Below are 26,554 nucleotides of genomic sequence, written 5' to 3'. Positions count from 1 at the left end.
CTATTTTAGCTGGTGAGTCAATGTTTGATATGGAATGTTTACTGGATATATACAAGTGGTGGACTGTTGATACAAGGTAGCTGTTTTGCATCTTTTTTCTCAGTAGTATCTCTGCCTGATACACCTTTAACAGCCAGAATTTCTATAAGCTTCAAAAAATGAAATACTCTAGATACCTTAACTGAGGTTAAAAGTGTATGGTGTATGAGTGCCCTTATGATTTTGACAGGTCTAGTTAACTCTGTTCCTATGAAATCATTAATGTACTCATGACTGAGTGTAAACATTTAGTGACAATAGCGCTTTCAGAAGTAAGTCTACCTTCTCATGCAGCTTTGAATTCCTGGGTTCTTTATGTGCTTTTGGTTTGGTGAACTGTAAAAAGTGAGCAAACCTCAAGACACCATTAGATATTCTTTTTCATAAAAGCAGTTTGAGGCAAGGTTTCCAGATCTGTGGATTAAAGGCAGCAAACTGTTTCTGCACCCCAGCACCGTGAACAAGACGCCCATACTATAGTTTCCTTGTTTTGAGTTTGTATCTCTCATTAAGATATGTTGTTTGGAAATATTTTTTATGATTAAAATATTGCATGAATTGTTTGAAAATTTATTTTTGCTGTTTTTTTTTTTTTTAATGCAGGAAATTCTTTTCTTCCTGTAAGGCCCAGAATATAAGATTTGCTTAAAGCCTGGTTGTATTGATCAGATACTAATATCAGTGTAGAATATTTTATGCCCATTGTCATGTGTCATACTCATCGTCATATATAGCCAGGCCATATAGAAAGCCAAAAGAAAACCAGTATGTCTGGCTCTTTTTTTGAAGGCCACTTCCGGTAAGTAATAATTAAATTATTAATACATGGCTCCCAAGTACAAAAAGAACACAATTCTTTACATATGACTCCACCAGTGTGCAGCACAGATATGCACGTAGTTAGCCATGATAATGAATATTACCTTCATGAAAAATGGGTGCTCAGAAGTGGCTTTTAGGAAGGAAATAGAACACTTTATGTTAGTAGGATTTATATCTACTTTAGCAGTGCATGATGCAGGGCAGGGAATCAAAATGTTTTTCTTAGTATATTGACTAACAGTTCTACAAGCAATACTTTTTATAGAGCAGTATAGATGCCAGTTTCCTCTCCTTTGTGCACAATACAGAGGGTCAGTTTTCACCTTGCTCTGCGGTTGTCATCAAGGGACCTCCAAGAACCTGAGGGTGTTTCTACTGCCTTCTGCGTCCACCCGTGATAGAGGTCCATGCTTAGCTGGGAGGTACTTCCCTGCCAGCATTTTCATCCACTGTTGACTCCTCTGTCATCTGCCACCTCTGGTAGGGCTTTGGATGTGCCGGCGTCACTCTTTTTTTTGTTTCTAAAGTAGAAGATAAAGTTTTCTTACTATTGAAGAAATCATGGTGCAACTTGTCTTTTGAAAGTTGGATTTAATCTCAGGGCATTTCCTACTCTGTCATTTTTCTAAGTTAAAGTCAAGATACGAATTTCCTTTTTAAACATCTTGTTTCTTGTATTAAAGGAGGTTAAGAGTTAGGTGGGCTACTTGCCTTTTGTGACTTGGCTAAGTGTGTAACTTTTGAATCTCCATTTTGAAGTTGGAAGGATTTATAAAGGCTGCTGAATTGATGAAAAGGCTTTAATTGTGACGCCTCAGTGAAAAACTATTACATGTATATTTGTGTATTTGGTTCTTTTTTCCAAGAAAAACTTGTAACTTTTTCCATGGGCTTCCTTTCTATCACGAAATGTCGGGGTTAGGTAAACCTTTAAAAGTAATGCAGTCCAACTCCCTAGCTGATTCTCAAATCCCTTCTTATCACCATTGAGAACTCTTCTAGTATATTCCAGAACACCTGGAGACCTGGGATAGCTGATTCTTAGACTATGCTGACCATTATCAAGTCCTTTTTTTTCTGTCATTCTGTAATTTTTTATCCCTGGTCCCAGTTTTTGCATTTGAAAGCCACTCAGTAGTGGACACTGAATGTTAGTCTACTTCATTCAGTAATCAGCACCTTCTGGAAATTGGCTCCTGAGGTAGCTCTTGTTCCACAGAAAACAGCCAAAATTCTGTTCATTTGTATTCACCTAGAATACAAAGTAAGGATATAGATCATTTTCTAAGAAGGAAAGATTGGTAAATTACAAAAAGAATTTTTCTAATACATGAAAAATACTGTATTTTAAGCATGTGAGAAGCTATTTAAGTTTCTCCCTGCCAGTGTTCAGCACTATTAAACAGCAGGAGGTTTTTGTAATCTGCAAAAGGATATTTTGAAGTCCGTAAGAATTTTCTGCAAGGTGAAAGCTATTCCAGATAGAATTTTTCCAGATTTTTGCTGTCTCAATAAGTTTTACAGGTGAGCTGAACTTAATATAGTCCATTAAGAGAACAGTTAATAACTTCCCATTGATAGATGTAAAATGCAGTATGTTAAATATAATTTAATTTTATTTCTCATATTGCATTGAAATGTGGTAAAATATTTTAGCATTCGGATTGGAATTGAAATGCAGTAACTTAACACATTAACTGCCATGGGACTTGTATCTAACTCACGCCAGTTTTGAGCCCGGGGCCCCTGAGCATATGTACCTCACACGTCTCTTTATCTTGGGAGCTGCGTGGTGCGCAGGCAACTCATGCTGCCGTGCTGTAGCATGCATGTTACGTGATAGGTGGCCCCTTGCACAAAACCACAGAAAACAATAAAAAATAACAAATTTTTCATTATGTTAGAAAGGATCGTTTTGTTTTTGAAGTTTTTATTCTATTTTCATTATAAAACACCCTGGCTCCAGTGGAAAAAATTTTTTTTTCTAGTGTGGCAGTCAATGTGTTAAATGTCTTTTTAATATCTTCTTTAGAGAAAGTATTAGGCTATTGTAAAAATCAATTTTGATGCCCAAAATTAATCCATATCTGATTTGATTGTATTGGGAAGAATGATGTCAAAAATGCACTTCGTTAACGTCGTTTGCCTTAATTTAGGGAGTGATGGTGGTACATAAAAAAATACAGAAACCATTGGTATGAAATACCATATTTTTAAATTATTGTTTATTATATTTATTATTCTTAACACATCAAACATCCAAATCTGATTGAAAACTCAATTTTTGCATGCACACAGCAGGCACCTGTGTATAAGGGCATGCTCTTTAAACTGACTAGCCATTGCCTTTGTCCAAAACAGCTCACCTTCTGAAGACTTTATCTGAAAAAATCTTGTAAGTAATTCTAGTTATTTTCTCCTGTGTTACCTTGGGCCAGCAGAAACTTTTCCTCTGTGTTTGGGGATTTAAAAGGTTTTTTGTTTGTGTTTTGTTTCCTAATTATAACATGCTATTGATTGAATTTTTAATATGTAATACAAATGTTGGTGGTAAAAATCAGTGTTTTCCCATTGACTTTGAAGAACAGTAGAAAAGAAGTCAAGCACTTATAAGAAACATGTTTTGGTGATTATGGCTGATACTCCTTTAGGTTTCCAATGAATTTCAGGTACAGAGGGTTGCATTAATTGTTTTCTCATTCATGGTATGTTACATTGTTGATCTGGGTAAGGCCCCAATATTGTTTAATGTTTTTATTCTTATCTATTTCCAATCACCTTCTTATTTTCCCTGCCTATATCCCAATGAGGCAACCATCCCAATGTCTTTTATGTGATTTTTATTTATATGTGTTCTTATAAAAATATATATTATAGTTTTGTGGGCATGTAATTTTATTTCATATGGGTGGTGTTATGCTGTAGAACTCTACTCAACACAGTGTTTAAAGATCTATGGCTATAATTGTGTATATCTTTTTTTAATATCTAACTCTATTGGAGCATCCTGTGTAGTGTATCTAACACTCCTGCCTTCCTCCCGGGGGAGAAATCTAGATTCCCTTAGTCTCTCTCCAAACGTAATCCATATTATAATGTATATGTATAAATCAGTATGAATATAGCCCATGGATCTGTGTAGGAATTTCTCTGGTGCATATACTCAGGAACAGAATTATTGGGTTATAGGACAGGTGTACACTTAATTTGATGAAGTAGTGCTGTAGGATTGTCTTCCAGAAAGCCTTCACTGGTTTATGCATGAGCAAAGCATGATGCTCATTAGAGTGTTCAAATCTCGTATTCATTTGTGAGGTGGACCAAGTGATTTTTTTTCTAGACATAGCTACTCTCTGTATGTTGAGAAGCTAATTGCTTATTTTTATTGGTTAATGATTTCAGAAAATAAGATTAAACCTTATGATGTAAAGCAGCATCTCATCTTCAGTATAAATTAGTTCCCTTGGGATTGCATTAATTTGGTTAGGCCACTGTGATCCTTAGGGGAATGGAGTGTTACTCTTATAGTGCACTGTGTTGTCTGATGGTGTCATGGTGTTGATTTGAAAAGTTAGCATTATTAAAAAGGAGGAGCATAATTACAGAATTGGATTCATATTTATTTAAAACCAAGTGTCATACTGTGTGCCAAGAAAGCCCCTGGTACGTGTGGAATAAGAATACAAGTTTGAGTGGATGATTTCTTGTAGCAGACAAGGTAAGAAGGCACTTGTGTGAAAGTGAGATGAGAGGAGATATGAAGTGAGAAAAGGAAGAGGGAAGAAGGAATGCACCACCCATCAGCACTTAAACCTGTGCCTGACACAAGGTAGAGGCTCAGTCGATATGTGTGTAATGAGGGAATTAGTGTGGTGTGGTGGAAAGTATGCTGTAGATTTATAGCTAAATACTGTGATTTGCATTCTGATTTTGCCACTGGAGGAAATCCTGAGACTACTCTGAGCCTCAGTTTATGAAACTGTGAGATTGATGAAAGGGCTGACAGAGGTGCAGTATGTGAAGGGACTGGCATGTGTAACAAGCACTCAACAGGTGTTCTGTACCTTTGGTAAAGTATACTTTCTATTACCTGAGCAGTAATAATCAATTTCTTTTGTAAAATTCTGTCGTAAGTCGGTAATAGTCTTGGCCTTTTTGGTGGCTGGTGTAAGACTTTCTAAACATTCTCTTAGTTTCTATTTTGCTACTCATGGAAGCACTTGATTGAAAATATAGTAAGGTTCTATTTAAAAACCACTCAAGATTATCGTGGATTCATTTACACAATTGTATACACTGCAGCTATGTAAATTTTGACCTATTTTTTTCCCCATCACCTAAACCTATAAAGGACTATTTTAAAAGTTCTTATATCGTGAAGCCTCATTTATATAAGGTTGCTGGGAATGGATTGTTCCACATTAAATGAGTTTTTCAATTAATATAATAAAGTTATATGAAGATAACTTAATATCTTCTTTCTGGATAATGAAAGCTTGTTTCTTGATATAACTTTTATATATCTATGGTATATCCTTGATATAATTTACAAAAAAAGAGTCATTTCTGAAAAAATCATCTAAAATATATTCAATGATTTTCTGTTTCTTGGAAAGAATATATTAGATGTAATTTTACTTTTTTAATATGCAAGGTTATTGTTTTGGCTGCTTGGCCAGCAATGTAGGTTTTGTGGTTGCATTCTTGCTGTAGGCTATCACTTTTGCTCTTAGTAAACCTGTCGTATCAGCCAATTCTTACTAATTTGTTCCTTTTTAATAGTTCAGAGCAGGAATAAGAAATAACCAAAATTATTAGCACTTTATGTAAATCAAGAGTTAGTAACCTTGAATAAAGACGAGGTCTTCTCCGGCCAAGTGTTAGTGATGTCCTGCCTTTAAAATAGTGATTTAGAAGACTCAGTAAGCCTTTTTTGTCTTGTACTTTGGATTCTGGCCATGATCCAGGTGCTCAGGAGTATCAGGAATCAGAGGTTTGGAAAACAAGGGGTTTTATTTTGCTTTATAACAGAATAACTTTAGAAATGTAGTTATTAATTTGATACATTGTGATTTGTAGAGTTATGGAATTTGCACCAAATTCTACCATCTACACATGAAGACCTTGAAATTTAGTAATGGACTCTTTTGCTCAAGGTCACCCTGGGATGTATTGAGCCTTAGAACTTGGGACTCTGGACTTCCAGCCCATAGCTCTTGTCATTCTTCCTTTCCTAACATGGAGAGTATTGCCTGTGGGGATCTTATGTATGTAAGCTATAGATTATGCACGTGGAATTATTAAACTGCACTCTGTGCCTAAATATTTCAGGACATTTAAATAGTAAAGATTAAGTAGAAAGAAGAATGAGTGTATGAGAACTTTGATGAAGATTCTGGGACTAAGAATGTAGGTTTCAAGGTGTTCAATACCACACTTAATTCCCACGAGGCCTCGTCTTTCTGACTGTGGTAGAGTCAGGTGGCTTGCAGCGCAAGAAGGGGTTACCAGACCTACTAGTAAAAGAATTTGCAAGTGAGAATATGTTTGCCAGTTTCTAACAATGATAGTTTAGATCTGGTTTTCACCTCTGTAATTGTCAGCAAAAGAATAAAAATCTTAGCTCAGACTAAGTTGTCAGGACTTGGAATTCAGGCAAAAATAACACTAATAATCGATTTATTGAGCATTTCCAGTGTGTGCTGCAGTGTCCAAAGTGCCTTATGTTAACTAACTCATTTAATCCTCACAGCAACCCAGGAGATAGTTACTGTTATTATCCCCATTTACAGATGATGAATCCAAGACATGGAGGCATCGGGTGTCCCACGTTAAACTTACACATCTAGATAGTGATAGCTCTGGGCTTTGGTCAGCTTGAGAGCTCCAGTGGCTCTCTAAAGAGGCAGTGACTTTTAGCCATAAGTGCAAAGGAAATCCAGGTCTTCAGCCAGCTTTTTCCTTTTCTCAAGAGAGAGAGTGTGTTATTACGTGGGCAGCACAGATTCACATTGGTTCCTGGGAAGGCCTGGCCTTTCTTTAGTTGTGTGTTGACACTTTATAAAATGGATCATCACATTAAGAAGGGTTAGGTTTAAAGCTTAGAGTTCTCCTACAAGACATAATCATTTCCTTCCCCTTAAAATTAACATATGCCTCTCAAAGGCCACTAGGCTCAGTGGAATTTCTTACCAAGATTCTAGACAGGCCATTAGTTTTTTCTCATCACTGCAAACAAAAGCCAGTCTTTTCCTACATGATTATTCTTTGTCGTATTTGAGCAAGTTTTACAGAGGAAAGGGCTTACGGGAAGGCATTAGTTACCATGTGCTGACGCTGGGCCCTGCAGTGTGATGGGAAGAAATAAAGTGGGAGCAAAGTAGGGGTGCAAAAAATGGTCACTTAAGCTGAAAAGGGAAATGAGATGGTCTTAAACCTCTGCTCCCAAGGTTCCCCTGTGTTATGGCTGATGTTTTGCTTGGTAGAGGAGAACTTCAATTCGGGAGTCTTTCTCCAGGGCTTCTCCACCTGCTCACAATCCAGGCTGTCATGACCTAAATATTCCTAGGTGCCAACTCTGTGACCTCTCCTCTTTCGAACACTTCCTCAATTATAGCCTGAAATCTATATTTGCATGCTGAGGCAAACAGACTGCCTTTGTTTGGATTTTACTTTCTAATATTGCAGATCCAATCTTTTTATTTTTATGGATATTTGCTATCTGAAGGACAAAGCCTCTCATGCTTAATTATCATTTGGGAAAAATAATTTTTTAACTTCTCTGCTGCTCGCAGTACAGTCTAATTCTTTAAGCAGGTGTGTAGTTATGTCCCTTAGTGTTGACTAAGTGGAATGAGGAAAATCTTGTTTTCTGTTAATCATACTTGTATTTTGACATTAAGCAGCAGGCATTTGTCAAAATTAATGGTTGTGTAAACCTAGAATGAAAAAGGGTGGGATGGCTGAAATCATTTTTTAAAATGCAAAAAGGTGCTTAGAGGATCTGAAAAATATTGTGGGATTGGATTGTGCCTCATCTTGCAATAAAAAGAGATTCACATCTATTTTAAGGGCTCTTGCTTTTCAACATTCACATGGTAAGAAATAAATGCAGGACTTTATTTTAAAACTATAAGAAAGTATATTAAGAGTTTTGACAGTTGATAAAGCTATGGTGTGTTGTAGTCAGATGTTTACCTGGTAGGATTTATTGTGTGGATTTTCCCCAGGTGCTTCATTCAAAAGTGTACTTTTCTTAATGAGATTTTGTCTGAATGTCCACTGCTGTGTATTCTATTTTTTTTTTTTTTTTTTTGAGACAGAGTCTCACTCTGTTGCTTGGACTAGAGTACTGTGGCGTCAGCCTAGCTCACAGCAACCTCAAACTCCTGGGCTCAAGCAATCCTACTGCCTCAGCCTCCCGAGTAGCTGGGACTACAGGCATGCGCCACCATGGCCAGCTAATTTTTTCTATACATATTTTTAGTTGTCCATATAATTTCTTTCTATTTTTAGTAGAGACAGGGTCTCGGTCTTGCCCAGGCTGGTCTTGAACTCCTGAGCTCAAGTGATCCTCCCGCCTCCGCCTCCCAGAGTGCTAGGATTACAGGCGTGAGCCAACGCGCCCGGCCTGTTGTGTATTTTTAAGTCATAGTCTTATGTTTTTGTTTGGTTTCACTGATATAAAAATGTAAACATGCCTTTTAAGTTCATTAAATGTCTTTAAGCTTTGCAGGAATTTCCCCCCCCCCCCCCGATAGAATCTATTCCAGCCCTTATATTTATAAGCTGGGAGCAGACGGTAATTATAGAGCACAGATCTGCAGACCAGTGGTCACTGTGCAGCTCGCTTGGTCTTCCTTCATTTCTAGGTCTGTTTTCCCATGGAGGTAAGGGTATGATGGAATGGGGAAGAGATAAAGAGGTAGTTTTTCTTTTTTAAAAAAAATTGCCTTGTTTATTTTAAATTACTTTACTTGTAGGCCTTAGACAAGTAAAGGGTTTAGTAAAGCCCTCTGCTCTTCAGATATCACTTAAGCTAAACGTTACCATGCATCGAGCACCTACTAGATTCCAGGTGCTGAAGTTGGTATTTTGTATGTGAGTAATAAAGACCTTGTCTTATTTCTGAGAAGTCAGCAACAATGTAAGACTTGTAACAAAAGTACCTTAGTAGCTCCATGAGTAATTCTCTCAATTTTTCTCTCTGAGATCACTGGCAAAGTTTTAGTCTTACTGATTTCCAGTGAAAAGCAAGAGTTTATTAAAATGGCAGCTTGCCATGATGAAGCAATGGATATCTCAAGTTACTCGATATTCTGTTGTTACTGCACCATCATATAAAAAGCAGCTAACGGTGGACATTTAGATTAGTTTCTTTTTCATTGTCAGAAATATTTGTATTTCTGAGACTTAGAAGAGTAGCTGCTAAATAAAAAGCAATTTTTTGAAAAAATATTGTATTGCTTTTGTAAAAATGATACTGTGCATTATAAAATTTCAAGTGAATACAAAAAAGTACAAAGAAAAGTACATTACCATTCTGAAGTAACCATTATTAATATTTATAAACTTAATTCAGAGAACTCTCTATGTATACTGATGGAAGACTTGGTAGATAGATAGTTTATAAAAATGGGATTATTCTATAATGACATTTAAACATATAAATGATTAAATTGAACAAATTTTGGATTTCACAAATATTAAATTTAAAAGAAAATAAAACAAGTGAAATTAAAGGAATTTGTGGAGGTCAGATGAATACTGTATTTCTTCATAACAAAAGATACTATTTGCTAAAAAGTCCTACTGAAGTTATGAAGAACATTATTTGGAGTCATTTAATAAGAAATGTCTCAATTAGATTATATATTTTATTTTATTTTATTTTATTTTATTTTTTTTTTTTGTTGAGACAGAGTCTCACTTTGTTGTCCAGGCTAGAGTGAGTGCCGTGGCGTCAGCTTAGCTCACAGCAACCTCAGACTCCTCGGCTTAAGCGATCCTACTGCCTCAGCCTCCCGAGTAGCTGGGACTACAGGCATGCGCCACTATGCCCGGCTAATTTTTTCTATATAGATTTTTAGTTGTCCATATAATGTCTTTCTATTTTTAGTAGAGACGGGGTCTCGCTCAGGCTGGTCTCGAACTCCTGACCTTGAGCAATCCACCCGCCTCGGCCTCCCAGAGTGCTAGGATTACAGGCGTGAGCCACCGCGCCCGGCCTAGATTATATATTTTAAAGAGAAGAAATTAATGGACTAATAATTCTTCCACTTTCCTTCATCTTCACCTGTTATAATATTCTTTTTTTTTTTTTTTAGTTCTAATTCTTGGCTTAGTTTCTTTTTTTTATTTTTATTTTTATATGGGGGTACAAAAGTTTAGGTTACGTATATTGCTCTTGCGCTTCCTCCCCCCCCAGTCAGAGCTTCAAGCGTGTCCATCCCCTAGACAGTGCGCATTGCACTCATTATGTATGTATACACCCATCCCCTCCTCCCCACATCTGCCTGACACTCGATTAATGTTTTTCCTGAATGTGCTCTTAGTTGATGATCAGTGAAACCAATTTGATGGTGAGTAGATGTGGTGCTTATTTTTCCATTCTTGGGATACTTCACTTAGTAGAATGGGTTCCAACACTTTCCAGGAAAGTACAAGAGGTGCTATATCACCATATAATATTCTTTTTACATTGTCAATGTTTATAAGATTTGTGTTTTGTTTAGTAACCACAATTCCCGCAATAAATATTAACTCTTTTAATTAAAAATTTATTTATTTATTTAGAGACATGGTCTTTCTCTGTCACCCAGGCTGAAGTGTAGTGGTGTGATCATAGCTCACTGTAGCCTAGAACTCCTGGGCTCAAATGAAGTGATTCTCTTGCCTCAGCGTCCTGAGTAACTAGGACTACATGTGTGCACCACCACACTTGGCTGTTTTTAAATTTTTTGTAAAGATGGAGTCTCACTGTATTGTCTAGGATGGACTCAAACTCCTGACCTCAAGTGATCCTCCTGCCTCAGACTCCCAAAGTGCTGGGATTATAGGCATGAGCCACTGTGCCTGGCCAATATTAATTCTGTACTTAAAATAATTTTAAAGGCTCATCATGGGTCCTTTTACCGTGGTTTCTCTTTTCTCCCTGGGTTATTTGTGTTTGGCTTGACTAGAATTAATTAAAAAGTAAATTGTCTAAGATAGAGGTCTGAGTGTTGTATTTCTTGAGTTCTTTAACACTTGAAAATGTTTGAAGAACAACTTGGCTGGACATGGAATTTTGAATCATACTTTCCCTAGGACTTTATAGAAATGGCTCCATTGCCCTTGAACTTGAGAATTGCTCAGTGATTCTGAAGCAACCTAGTTTTCCTAGAGAGCTTGCTTTTTGGGACTTAGATAATCGTATGATTTTTCCTTGTCATTAACTTCACCAGGATTAATAACATTACTTATGCTAATGGTGCTTTATCAGTTTTTTCAGGAACATGGTGTATTTTTTTGAGCTACAAATTCAAGTCTTTCTTTGATTTTAGGGAAGTTATGTTCCATTATATTTTTACCTATTTTTTTCTCTTCCGTGTGTTTTGTTCTTTTATTCAGGAGGAATAACAATGTGTATATGTTATTTGTCTATCATTTGTATACCATTTCATCTTTGACTACTGACTGTGTTTTCATATTTTTCCTTTTTTTCTAATTTGGTTGGCACCCTTGTAATTTTTATTTTTTATTTTATTTTTTCCTTCCTGAGCTTTGCCATCTTCTCTTTCATCGTCTTTTATTATGTTTCTTTGAGCTCCTTAAAAAAAAAGAGAGAGATTATTTCTATGATTTCTTTGAGGCCATAGAATGTGAACGTGTCCTCTGTTTTCTTGTGGTACATGTCCTTCATCTCCCCTGGGCTTTGCTACTTTCCTTCTTTCTTTTCTTACTTGGTATCTCTGCCTAGGTCCCTGTTTGCTTCTTTTTCGCTGTGATTCATCCGTGCATGGGGACAGCTGTCTGCTGAAGCAGAGCATGGGGAACAAAGCCAGTGGGGACAGGGAGGGAGGAATGAGCCAGGGCTCCACAGCTTGTTTGGGGTTTGTTGCTTTGGTCACTCTTCAGCAGTCTATTGTTCGCCTCCCTTGGGGGAGTGCATCTCTCACTGGGGGCACGCTCGGGCCAGTGGAGCTCGTAGCAGAGCCTCCTTGGAGCTCTGTGTGGTGAGCGGGTGTTTGAACTTTCACCTTCCTTCACGGCACCTCTGAAAGGTCCTCTGACCTGTTCCAATTTTGGGGAGGTGTGTGCTGCTTCAGATTTCGCAGTATTTAGCTTCAGGAACTTGAAATGAGGGTCATTTCTTTTTATAGGGAATGTGCAGTTGTTTTTTGTTCCTTTTTTATTTTTTTATTCCTTTGTTGTTTATGAGGACCTTAACTTTGTAAGAAATCTGAACATGAAAAAATTAATGATAGAAATTAATTCAGAAAATGAGTCTAAGTAAGTCTAAGACGAAAAATGAGAGGGAGGGAAACATTTTCAGTCCTTGGGAAGTATTTTGACCATTGTGTGTTTTTCTTAGTTATATTACGGTGGCAGTAGCCTCGGACCCTCGATAGCAATGAGGGTGTATTAACTAGGGACGTTCACTGAGTTATCTAACACCAGGTGGAGATGACTGGGATTCGGGGTATTTAGAAGGTAGTTTCAATGGCACCTGTGGTGAAACTCAGGTATTAATAACTCAAGGATATGATGTAATGCCTAAACTTCAGACAAAGGAGCTAAAAAGAACTGAAATCCACAAACTTTACTACTTGAGGTTATGCGTTAAAAACTGAGAGCTACTTTTCATTTTCTAAACAAGCTATTTGATATCCTCTTAAAGGATGAGCAAACTGAAATTCTTTTCTAGCTAAGAATTACAGGAATGATTAGGCATGAGGCAGTGAAAAAGGGGAAAAAAGCCTCATTAAGCTATTACTTCACTCCTCCTTTCTGATTTTGGATGGCAGTTTAATGAGGGTATTTAAATTAATAGCCATTTCAAAAATGTCCTCTTAGATTTTAGATATCGTAGTCATCTGAAAAGGCTATTAAGTGCCATTACATGGCCTCCGGATTTTAAAAATTGTGTACAAAAGCAGAGCAATTTATAATTCTGATCTGACCCCTTGAGCATGCATGTGAAAACTCTCCCAGAGCAACCCTTTTCAGAATTATTGGGTATTCTCAATAGTCTAACACTGTAATATACTATTTTTGGTGGAAAAATAGGAAATCTGAAAAAGACTTTGTTTTTTGAGCAAAAAACATCTGAAAGTGACTTGAACTGTATAACATGAGTATATAGGCACACCTTGTTTTATTGTGCTTCACTTTATTGTGCTTTGCAGAATGTGTGCTTTTTATAATTGAAGGTTTTTGGAACCCTGCGAGTCTGACAGCGCCCTTTTTCTAACATCATGTGCTCACTTCATTGTCTCTGCGTCACATTTTGGTAATTCTTGCAATATTTCAAACTGTTTCAGTATTATTATATCTGTTATGGTGATCCTTAATCAGTTAGTTGACACAGCCAACTTCATTATTGTCATATATTAAGAAATTGCCATAAGCACCCCCCCTGCCCCAGCCACCACCACGCTGATCAGTCAGCAACCACCAGCACAGAGGCAAGACCCTCCACCAGCAAGATGATTATGACTTGCTGAAGTCTCAGATGATCCTTCGCATTTTTGTAGCAATAAAGTATTTTTAAATTAAGGTATATGCATTGCATTTTTAGACATAATTCTGTTGCCCACTTAAAAGACTACAGTATAGTGTAAACATAGTTTTTATATGCACTGGGTAGCCAAAAAAAAGTGTGTGATTCACTTTATTGTGATACTTGCTTTATTGCGGTGGTCTGGAGCCGATGCTGCGATACCTCCAAGGTATGCCTGTGACTCGTTATTGTTGTGGTCCCAGGTCTCGCTTGTCTTAGACTCACTGTTGGTGTTATTATCTATGAACTCTACCTTCCTGTGCACAAACATATCTCTTAATGCAGTGGGAGAATGTGGGAGTGATAAAGGGAAGACATTTGTTGTCATTATGAACTCAGAAATATGTTTTAAGTGATTATCAAGCAACTGAGATTGACTAGCCATGACCGTTTTGGTGATTGAAAACAAGATTTTTTTTTTTGTAAGAGACAGGGTCTCACTCTGTTGCCAAGGCTAGGCTGCTGTGGCACAGTCATAGCTCACAGTCAGCTCCAACTTCGGAGTTTAAGCAATCCTCCCACCTCAGCCTCCCAATTAGCTGAGACTACAGGCTATGTTGCCCTGGCTGGTCTCAAACTCCTGGCCTCAAGGAATTCTCCCAACTCGGGTTCCCAAAGCACTGGGATTACAGGCAAGAGCCAGCCTGGCTGGCCTCTGTATTTTTTAAAACAAATTTAAATTTGTAGATTCTTCCAGGGAAGGGTATATGATAATATCCCTTTCCATTTTATTTTGAAACCAGTTTTGCCATGGTAGCATTGCACTCCATGTAGTCTTCTTTTCTCTGTGTCCTTCCACGGAAAACCAGTGTGGGAAAGGATCCTGTTTGTCTTGCCTGTTAATCTTCTGCTCCTTCAGCGCTCTAGTTTGAGAGTTCACTATTTTGGCAATAAAGTCACATATAGTTCAAATCCTGTCTTGTCTATTATTTTGTGAAATTTCTAAACTTTAGTTTTCCATACTTTGGTATGGAAAGTCCTCCAAGAACTTCTTTTTTCTTTCTAAGTTTTACTCTTTTTATAGAAATGGACTCCTACATGAATACTGGAGTCTAAAAGTGGCCTAATAGGCCTGCTATTTTTAGAGAAGGAGAAAGTTGCCTTTTGTTCTCTCTGTGCTTTTCACCTCCCACATGTTCTTTAGAGTTTTTTCCCTTCTGGTCTTAGCATAGTGACAGCTTTCTAATTCCAGAGGTTTCTTCCTTGGTCTGTTTCTGGTTCAGTTTGTCTCAGACTCAAAATTTTTAATTACAGAATTGGATTGAGTTCTTCTGTTTCTATTATCTGTAGATATTTGGAGTTTCTTTTCCTCTAATTTATTAATATCATGAAATATACTTAAAGGAAAATATATTCATACAGTTTAAAGAATAATAATAAAATGTACATTCACGTATACCCACCATCCAGGTTGAGAAATAGAACAGTACTAGTGTCTTAGAAACTCTCTGGGCGTCCCTCTCTGTCACATGTCCTCCACTCAAGGTAACCTCTCATCCTGAAGCTTATGTAGGGGATTGGAGAATTTTTAATAAAAAAAAGGGCAAAATAGTGATAAAAGCAATAACAATAGAATTTTCAGGAAAAAGTAAAGAAAATGTAGATGTATGTTTATTCCTAGCACTCTGTAAAAGAAAAATTTGTTTAGGATTGAGAGGAGGATTAACACTTGCCTTAGTCTGCTCAGGCTGCCATAACAAAATATGATAGACTGGGTGGCTTAGACAACAAACGTCTATTTCTCACAGTACTGGAGGCTGGGAAGTCTCAGATCAAGGCACCAGCAGATTTAGTTACTGGTGAAGATTCTCTTCCTGGCATGCAGATGGCCATCTTCTTGCTGTGTCCACACATGGTGGAGAGAGAGAGAGAGAGAGAGAGAGAGAGAGAGACTGACTCTCTTCTTTTTGAAAAGGGTACTAATCCCGGCTGGGCGTGGTGGCTCACGCCTGTAATCCTAGCACTCTGGGAGGCCAAGGCGGGAGGATCGCTGGAGGTCAGGAGTTAGAGACCAGCCTGAGCAAGAGCGAGACCCCGTCTCTACTAAAAATAGAAAGAAATGATCTGGACAGCTAAAAATATATATAGAAAAAAATTAGCCGGGCATGGTGGCACATGCCTGTGGTCCCAGCTACTCGGGAGGCTGAGGCAGTAGGATTGCTTGAGCCCAGGAGTCTGAGGTTGCTGTGAGCGAGGCTGATGCCACGGCACTCTAGCCCGGGCAACAGAGCCAGACTCTGTCTCAAAAAAAAAAAAAGGGGGGGGGTGGTGTACTAATCCCATCATGAGGACTCCATCCTCTTGACTGCATCTAAACTTAATTACCTCCCGAAGGCCCTACCTCCTAATACTGTCACATTGCGGGTTAGAGATTTTATATACGAATTTTGAGAGGGCGCAGACATTCAGTTCATAATAACACTCTTGATGGGTTTCAACTAATTATGTTGTCTTACTAAAATTAGAATTAGTATAAAAGGAAAGGTTCAGACATATGTAATGTAAATATTCAGCGGGCTGACACCCAGCGCACCCTTGTCTGATGTTACGAGGAGTCGTTGGAAATTTCCTATTTTGGTCTATCAATTTGAGGGCAAACAACTTCTGACTTCATTTCCTCCTGATCTTTGAGGATATATGTCAGCAGCGTTTCCTTTTCTTACTAATTGTGATAGATAGCTCATTAAAAAATCACACAGGCACAACACATACACCCCCCCACACAGTCCTGTCATAACGCTCTGGCTGAAATGCTAACAAGGACAGTTCTGAAGTGAACTTGCTGTCACAGCTCCCCTCATCCTTCATTCCTCTTTCAGCCGCGCACCCCCAGTCTGCATGGGCTGACTGCCTGGGATTGCCTTTGCCTTCACAGAGACCTTATCTATAAAAGATAGAAACAGAAAATAGCACAAATCTCGAAGTGTTCTTGCTATCTCGGGCCCCTCATTGCTTACCTGGGGGGCTGAGCTCTGCCTATAGGACCCCCATGTTCCTGTGGATTCTTCTGTCTAGAGTGTGATGTGCCATCTTGTCTTTTGTTTTTTCTGAGTTTCTTGACTCGTCTTCAACACACATTACTCCGTGTAGGCAACTATGCCAAGAACTGTGGATGCAATGCACAATCCCCGCCCTTTCTGTGGGGTGGTAGTTGGGAGAATCTTATTTGCTTATCTAGTGTTCACAGGCTTCTCTATCCTCTAAAGGCATTTTAGGTCCTGAATATTCTCTTGACTCAGAGTTTTGACTCTACCACACTGCAAGCTTCTGGATTTTTCCTGGAGTGGTCCGTTTTGTTTTTTACCCCATCATGAGTTACCAACCTTGCTATGGCTTTCCTGGGTGTGAATCATTTCATCTAGGATTTTTCTCTTTTCCCAGCATCTCCAATCCTAACCACTCATGGTCCTGAAACTTATACTGATAGTAAATTCACCACTATGGATCACATACAGTTAATAGTATTTAGAATTTCTACCAGGGCTCTAAAAATGTCTGGTTTTAAGATTAAATTAAAAATAGTATCACTGAAAGACCTAAATAGAATAGTCTCTCCTTTTTTCTGTGTCAGTCTCTCTGGGATTTGGCTGCTTCTGGAATCTTATAAAGGTTTTGCTTTTGATGCATACATTGTGAGGCACTTTGTGAATATGTGTACAATTCTCTACATGGACTTAAAATTTTAAGATGATTGAATGAGTTGTCTTGTTGGAGGAAAAATGCCCATTTATAAAAATAGTCTTAAAATTCTGATTTACAGATCTATTGTTCTCCATTTTCTACAACCACTGATTGGATTTGATTACTGTCACATCATATATAAGTAGCATAGAAGGAATGTGTGTGCCTGTAAGTTATTTAAAATGATTTTATGACATATATTTAGAGAATCAAGTGCAAATTGTTAATGATCTCTGAATAGCTTTTGAAAGATAAAAGTTCAGTTTTAGTATTATGCAAAATATCTAGACTCTATAATTAGACTGGAGTAGAGTAATAACCCACCTCTAATCACTATTTTATACATGCCTTTCACAGAGACATCAATTGTCATCAAATTTGCTTATTATTAGATACTTTTGCAGGATGAGTACTTATTTTTCCCTGTCATATTTGGTTTTTAGTGTCTTTATGATAAAAAGCATGTTAATATGACTCTAGGGTTTTTGATTTATTTTAGTTACAATTAAGTAATGGTTTTGTAATTGTGTTGTCTAATTTTCAACAGAGGACTTAAATAGGTTGGTGTTAGTACAAATGTAGCATTAGCAGATCTGGATCGTTAGCTCTCAGATTAGCTTCTCTGTGAAAGAATTTTGATAATCATTAATCTGTAGAAAGAGTGTATCACTTCTTGAAAATTGAGGTATTTTCTTTTGGTTGAGGTACACAGAAATATATAGAATTAGAAAAAAATTTAAGGAGCTCTTTTCAGTATGTAGGTAACACGGATGGAACTGTTCTTTCAGCACCTTCTGGAAAAAGATTGGCCTGAAGTCATCCCCGTGTATCAATAGCTGATTATTCGTCAAAGCACGTACCAAACAGATGGAATGTGTGTGTTAACAAACCCCAACTTCCAGCCTAGTAGAGGTATATATTTAGGGTAGGGGATGATGACAGTCATACTCATATTCACTCTTTTAGACTTGGAAGTTTCTTTAGAGATTCTATAATACAATTTTCTTTTTTTTTTTTTTTGGTAAGGGAGAAAACTAGTTCCACAATATTAAGGACTTCTCTGAGATCTCAGAGATAGTTAGCCCCTGGGTGCCTGTTTAGTTCAGGCATTCTTCCATGACTGAGGAATGACAATGAGCAAAATGAAGAAAGCCTCACTAGCACTCTAACAAACTGGACTGCATCTGAAAGCCCACACCAGTTGGAAGAATTCCCCTTTCCAAGGAAGCTGCACACAAATGGTAGTTTTCCCAGTAATTTCTGTAATTTTCAAAGGTCTGTTACCTTGTTATTATTTTGAAATGGTTCATAAAAAATTTAGAAGAATGAAAATTCTCTTTGGTTAAAGAAATCAGTTGTGCTGTAGGTAAATCATGACTTTTTAAGAAACAATTGAAGGCCCGGTGAATAATTTTTTTGATTCCATGAAATATGCTCAGAAGATGAGATTGTTTGAAGGTTCTTTTTCTAAATAGTAATTTAAAAAATAGGTGCTATTTTGTATAATAGTATGATGATGATATTGTACTTGCATGAAGAAATCTTTAAAAAGTCCTCCTTCTTCCTTCCTTTTCCTCTTTCCTTTTATTTTTTTGGTAAGTTGTGCTCTTATCTGCCATAATGGTTTGATATTACTGCAGTAGTGTGTTTCTAATGCCTACATTGTGACAATTTCTTAAGCATGTCTACTTTTTAAGAAGGACTATGATTATCATCTCTAAACATCGCTGTTATGTGTATGAAGGGTACCATGATTGCACAGAATGTTGTTTTCTGCATAACACAGGGAGATCTAGGGTGACAGTTTTAAATGCCTCTTCCTTTATGGCAGTACAGACCGTCCCCAGTCTGTCTCTTGGGGACTTGCTCAGCGGAGGCCCTATGTCTCAGTTCAGCCAGGAGGCTCACGTGTGGCAGTGCAGGAGAAATCAAGGGTTAGGCTCCTCCTAGGTAGGGCAAAAAGAGAGGAAGAGAGCACACAATAGACAATTGTGGTTGTTCCTCAAAATCTTACCTTTCCTTTATTAAAACAGCGTAACATTTCAAAGTACCTATCAGCATTTCTATGACAAATTTTAGGACAAACATAATTTATGGTAAAAGAATTGAAAGAAATGGAAACATTTAGGTAAAAATTAACCTTTGTGTGTTTGTTAATCATTTCTTTAAGTCTCATCTTTATTTTCTCTCATTCAGTTTCCTCAGCCATTAATTGAGTGAGTGAAGGAAAGTTAAAGCTGCAGGTTTTCATATGTGGAAAGGCTGCTTCTTAGCGTCCTTGCTGGTCTCTTGTCGGTCTCTCCCGCTGCTAACATTAATTACTTTGCTGATGGCTCTAATTGACCCAGTAAAAGAACCCTATCTAAGTTTAGCCCTTCCTAGGCCTGAAGTCTTTGCAGCTGCCGTGGACATAGAATGCACCACTTGCTTTCAGCCTTTACAAATGGCCTTTCGAGATCTGAGCTCCTGGTCCCAGAGTGCCCTTTCCTTTCAAGTTCCAACTTCATGCTTAAGGCTGTGTACTGTCTGATTCTAAACCTGCCTTTCTGACATCATTGCTTCTTATCATTGATGCCCCAGCCAAATTGGACTTTTAGCTTTTTCCTTGAATATGCCTCCCTGCCTTTTCCTGTCCCATGTGTGTGTACATACTGGTCCTTGTCTATAGTATCTGCTCTTTTCTGCTCATACTTTCCTGTCCAAATTGTGTCATGGAACCGACCTAAGCCCTGCTTTTTCACTAAAGAGTTCCTGACCATATTGGTTGAAATTGATTTTCCCCTTGGGGGCTGCTCGATGTTTTGTTTGTTATTTATGTTATTACGCTACATTTTAGCTATGAGATTATAATAACCTTGAGGGTGGGACTGCGTTTTGTTACTTTTTCTTTTCTTGCCCCCTCCCTCCACCATGAACAGCCTCCAAGTGCTCAGGCAAGGGACATCTCACTGAGTTGAGGTGACAGAGAGGCAGCCTGCAGGTGCTGCTTGCTACGTGGTGGGTAGTGGTTTTGTGAATGTCTATGGTTCCTTGACTTTCCAGGGCCTTATATTAATCATTAATTAAGTAATTATTAAAGGAGATGTGCTTATTTTCCTTTAAAAAATATAGCTCATATTGTGGTTTCTTATTAAAAAGGTAATATATATTCATTATAAAAATTTTAGGAATTATAGGTAAACAAAGGAAAGAAAATAAAAACTGTTGAAAGTTCTACAGGAGGCAATAGCTCTCAGTCACATTTTGGTGTGTATCTTTTCAGACATTTCCTATATGTGAAGATACACATACAAACATACTTTAAAAAAATTACCAAAGTATTCTCTCATTTGATTTTTTCCACTGGATGTTTTGAACGTCTTTCCAAGTGTCTGTAAAAGCACATGGAAAGCTACTCTGATCTACATTGTATGTTTGTATTTGTTTTTCTCTAGTCATTTCCTCAGGAAGCTCTTATAAGTAGAACTTGTGGATTAAAGGGTGAACATGCTTTCGGGGCTATTGACACCTGTTGCCAAATTGCCCTCTGGAATGCCGGTTTTTTTTTTACATCCTTGCCAGCACTGGCTATTATCATTCATTTTTATTTTCTAAACTGATAGAGGAAGACCGTCTCTTACATTATTTTAATTTACAGGTCTTTTATTGCTAGTTGCATTTTATATATTCTATTTTGTCATTGTGTCTTTTGTTCACTTTTCTGTTGGGTTGTTTGTTTTTATTTAGTTTTAGTTTTCAAGGGCTTCTTATGTTAAGAATAGTAACCCTTTGTTTTTCATGCATTTTGCAAATGTTTTTTCTCTGTTTGCCTTGAAATTTTATTTTTTTATTCGTGGAAGCTGAAAAATTTTTTATAGTCTTATCTATTTTTATCTTTATGACTTCTTAAGTAGCCTCTTCTCTTTAATATTCAGCTGTATTTTATTGTAAATTTATGAATTTATTTTAAAACATATGTACTTTTAATGCATATGTCATTCATTTGGTTAAGATGTAATTTAGAGATCTTATTTTCTTTCCTCAAATGTTTAGTCTCTTGTCCCAACCATATTTATTCTTTATTCTCTTCTTTACATATTTAAAATGTCATTATTATTTAAGTTTTTGATAGGAACTTGAATCTTTTTCTGGACTTTCTGTTCTGCCTTTTGGGCCATCTGTCCAATGAGGCCAGTGTTCTGTGCCTTCAGTTACTATAGTGGTAATATAAGGTCCTTTTTGTTACTCCTTTTTTTATGGAAAAGCGTTTGGACTAGTCTTAAGCATTTTTTTAAAGATGAATTTTAGAATCATTTTATTAAGGAAAAAAAAACTTTCCGATATTTTATTTGAAGTTATATTAAAACTATAGAGTAGGCTGAGGGAAATAGACATCATTATAATATTGAATGTTCCCACAGAGAATCAGAGACTATGATTTAGTCAGTCATGACTTCTTTTATGTTTCTCAGTAAGGATTTTCAGTTTACTTCATATATACATTTCTTCGTGTTTATTTAAACCCAAGTTTATTCTTATATTGTTTATATATAGGTATGCATATGTGTGTATATATATCTCCATATACATTAAATATATATGTGGACACATTTTTTTATATATTATATATGTGTGTGTATATATCCACCCACAGATGTACATTTATAAAGTTTGTTGTTGTTGTTAGTAGAAACTTTTCCTTCCAGATTATTTCTATTAATGGATGGTTTTTGCTGGTACTCATAGAAATGTATTTTATTTTTGCACATTTGTCTTGTAACCAGCCATCTTACTTAACTCTTATTATTTCTGATAGTTTTTCCATTGGCGTTTTTTTTTTTTTTTTTTTTTTATTCTTTTGACCATTTCATACATACCTGGGAAGAACAGAACCTGTATGAATGAATGGGCAGTTTTTCGGTACAGACTGAAAAATGAAAGAAGTAGGGAGTTCTTTTCCTAGAATGTGGCAAGAACTGGACTTGGAAGAGAGTTGTTTCTTCTGTACAAGGTCACCAGAAGGCAAGGTTGTTAATGGATATTTATCCATTCTCTACAATTTCACTTGTATAATATTTGCTTTATAGTTGTGTTAATCAATATTGGGCATATCAGAAAAGAACCTGGACTAGCAATTCTCAACAAAGTATAATATTCATTATTAGCTTTGAAATTTGTACATCATAGCATTTCAGTTCATATGCAACTGTGTTCAAAAGATATGCAATCTTTGTTTAGATTCAGTCTTCCCTGTGTTTAAATATTTATTAGTTTCATCACATATGGGGGTACAACTAAATTGTGAAAGTAACTGTGATTCTGTCATAAAGGAATCTCAAAATTACTGGAATACTTGCAGAGGCACTGGTAGCCACAATTAAAAATGTGTTAACCACTTCATATGGTTTGGCTTTAAGTTAGGGGAAATAAATTAAACATCTTTTATTTTTATTTAGTTAAAGATTTTTCTTATGATGCCACCTCCTCAGAAGGGAACAGTCATTGGTTCTTATTGGCTGAGCAAGCCATCTGAGTGGAGTTCTCAGTTTTTCGACACCTTAAATCCATCTTTTATTTCTCTCCTAACTCTTTCGTCACTCTGCTATTAACTTGCAGCCCTTTCTATGTTTTTTTGTCCTCATTATGTAATACTAGGGTTTTCTAAACTGTATTATGGTTCATGGGACTATCACCTGAGATGCAGTAGCACCTACACATTGAGATATCTGCTGTGATCTTCCATGTGGCTTAGGAACTCATTAAATTCCTGTTGTGACCCCAAAGAAGCTTAAACCTCTACATCCTGTTCGTGTTAGGAATGTTCTGTGTCTTCATCTCTGTTCCTATGAAATATGCCCACACTCCCCAGCCTTTGCTTAGCATGCCATCTTTGTCTGACTTAACACAAAGTCTCTATTCAACCTATAATTATTTTCACCCACTTAATATATCATGGCTATACTCTTAATCCCAACCTCTTCGTGTCTATAATCTTTTACCATAGCTTAGAAGTCTTATTGTATTGTTTACATGCAAAGGAATATATATTTTCTAGCTGAAACAACTTTGGTATAAAAACTATTTTAGGTGGTAGGAGCCTAACTTTTTCTTTAAAACTTTGGAAGAGTTGTGATTGAAAATTTGTTTTACATTTTAAGTCTGTTGTTTTCAAAAAGAAAAGCAATATAACAGACGCATAATCATAGGTTACAAGCTTACCTGTGTATGAATGTCCTGAGTTTAAATTCTGTGTCTGTCTTCATTACTGCTTAGAAATTATCTAATGAATTAAAAATATCTTGCGTGTATAAAAGGGAAAAAAAAGAGAGAAGCTTCTAGGGGGAAGAGGGAGGGGGCATAGTCCTTCACTATATAACATTCTCCTGCACTGGGCCCTGTGAAGTGAAGGGTCTCCACAGTGACAACACTGGTTGTCATTAATTAAATGAATGACTGTGGAGCCAGGAGGGGAGGGGTGACAGGAGACTTCTTGGATGAATCTGTTAGGGACCAGTTGGGCATGGTCAGGGTTCCCAGTACTGAGAAGTTAAGTGCTGTCAAGCAGAGGATAAGCAGATGACTGAATTTGCATTATGAAAATGGAGATCTGTGGAACTCTTTTTCTAGATATCATTTAATTTTTTCACTCTTTGACTTCTGTTCCAGTTGTAATTTGAACACATATGGAAGGAAGTAACTTACATGTTTTACTACTGAGAGCTGAAAGAGGATATTTGTGTTACTCTTTACTTAGGAACAAAGATGTTGTGTGGCCAGGAGCGTGGCTGGTCACGACTTGACAAGTCCAGTGTCTTACTGTGAATGTTGGCTCATAGTTTCCTGATGCCCACGTCTCAGACTGCTGGCTCCTCTCCCCTAGATCTACCTACTGATGTTATCACTGAGAGAGAGAACCTAAGGTACCTACTCAAGGCCTTTCTAAAACAGTGGCCTTATGAAACGTAATCACAGACCCCAAAAGCAATCGGAGGAGAAGACATACTCACAGACTGCTTGCTTGGTAGCATTACAGTTTTTGAGTATTTTTCGCCTTGTAGATTAGCCTGATCTTCCATGTAAAGCTTGATGTGTGTACCTTAAATTTGGCCTTTTGGTAGGGTGACCATATGTCCCAGTTTTCCCAGCATAATCCTTCTTGATTTATGTATGTGTTATTCCCAGAAATGTCCTAGTTTGGATAATAAATTATATGGCCATCCAGTTGTTAAGACTTGGTGCTTGCTACTATTCATCTAGACTTTCACCTAGTGCTGCTGGTAAAGGAATGCTGTGTTGGTCTCTAGGTCCCTTTGGAAGAGCTTGTTCTCACTCAGCAACTCACTTAATTTCCTAATTAGAGATAGACTGAGGGCTTAACACATCACTTCAGAGAATGTAGATTTTAGAACTTGAAAGGACTTTTAGAGACTAGTAGTTCAACTATTTTTTAACAAGGAAGTGAATGACTTTAATTCATTTGAACAAATGGTTTCCTTTGTGGTCCAATGTGTGTATTTTCTAGTAGCCTTCCTTATAGCCTAAGGCCCAGTCATCCATGCTGTCTCATTCTGAACAATTATTTTGGTTGCTTAGCCCACTCCAAACTTTCCTGACCAGAATTACACCAAAGAAAGCCTATGGTCCTTTGTTTAAAGTAAGGGATTCAGGTTATTTTCCAAAAAACTAGAAGTCATTTACTCTTCTTGGTTAATAATTTTTTTTGGCGGGGGTGGGGGGGGGCACTAGGGAATCTTGGTACGTAACTTTACCAATTACTAAGATCCTTGGCTTTTCCACAATGAGCTAACCTGTAGTGGAAGATATAAACTTTTGACCACTTGGCTATTCATGTGTCTACTTAGGTTAGACGCATGACTCTCAAACACAAAGACTCCAACAAATATATTTATATTATATATATTTGTTTGCATGTAAATATATATATATGTATATATATATTTATAGGCAAAACCTTCCTAAGACAAATCTCTCTCTTTGTGTGAATCTGGAATGCCTAAATATACTAGCAGCTCCATTTGTATATTTGCCGATGATTATGAAATTATTTAAACATAAATTTCTAAAAGAATTCTTTGTGATAAATCCTGAAATTCGGATAGTTCAGCTGTTTCAGTAACAAACATGACATCTGAGACTTAACACTCTAAACTTTTATATCTTCCCCTCATTATGGTCTAATACAAGTGGAGTGACTCTTTTAGGCCGTTCTCCAAATCATGATGTAGTGATCTAGGCTGCATCTATCTCATAGTGATGCCATCTGGAGCATTTGGCTTCCAGGGTTGCCATGGAAAAGAGAGCTTGGATAATCCTGTAGGGATTTTAATGGTCACACTAGAGAGACAGAAATCACTTTCCCCAACTCTCATTAGCCGTAATCCATTCTCTTAGCCCTAACCTAACTGCTTGGGAAGCTGTGAAGCGTGGGCATACCATGGCAGGAAGGGAAGAATGAAATGGCATTTGGTGGATACACAGCATTATTTCCGCTACAGTCCCCTTCATTGACCTGATTCTTGGCTCATTTGTCAAGTTTGAATATAATAGTCTTACCATTCTCCATTCTTACCATTCTTACAATTCTCCTGCTCTTATAATTCGGGTCTTGAAAGTGCTTATCCTTATCCTTCATATTTTGAGTAATAGCACATTTAGTTTGATTCTAGAGTTCCTGTTCTTTTCACTACTTTGGTGGTGCAGATTCACCATGAAGGTGCAGAGTGTGTAGGTTCAAGAGCTTCCATGTTCCAGTTCATCAACCCTCTTGCCCCTGGCTTTGAACTTCCATCCTACATTTATCCATTTACTTCCAAGGGTCACCCCTCTTTCACCAGATAACCTGTATGAGAAGTGTGAGTAGCCATAGTATGTAGATTTTCTGTAATTAAATGATGGAAAAAAGATGATTATTTTAGAATTTAGGATGTTCAAATCTGCCTTTAATCAGTTCCCACAAGTTTTTAGACTCCTCAGAACCAAATACCCCATTGGCTGATCAACAAAGTAAAATGCCAATTTTTGTTTGGGTCCACAGTTGCTAAATTGTTGAGTATTGGCGTTTCAGAACATTTTGTTTCCAGCAGAAAATTCTACTAGGGAAACTACAGAGAACAGAGGTAGAGGAAAGGACTTGAACAGCATCTGCAACAGGGATTTCAGTCATGCAGAGATATAGATTATCTGTTCCTTCTCTGCTAGGTGGGGCTGGAGAGATACCCCTGCACAAGCAACTATTCGGTGCTTCCTTTT

The 26,554-nt window shown here is 37.2% G+C and overlaps 1 protein-coding gene across 2 annotated transcripts in view; it reads left to right on the top strand.

Annotated features, from left to right (window-relative positions):
- Positions 1-26,554, top strand: part of ADAM23 (ADAM metallopeptidase domain 23) — a 153,720-nt gene that overhangs the window by 46,456 nt on the left and 80,710 nt on the right. The gene's annotated exons all lie outside the window — the stretch shown is intronic.

Source organism: Eulemur rufifrons, chromosome 1 (genome assembly GCF_041146395.1).
Source record: "Eulemur rufifrons isolate Redbay chromosome 1, OSU_ERuf_1, whole genome shotgun sequence".
Lineage (NCBI taxonomy): Eukaryota > Metazoa > Chordata > Mammalia > Primates > Lemuridae > Eulemur > Eulemur rufifrons.
This window is presented reverse-complemented; position numbering and strand designations above follow the sequence as displayed.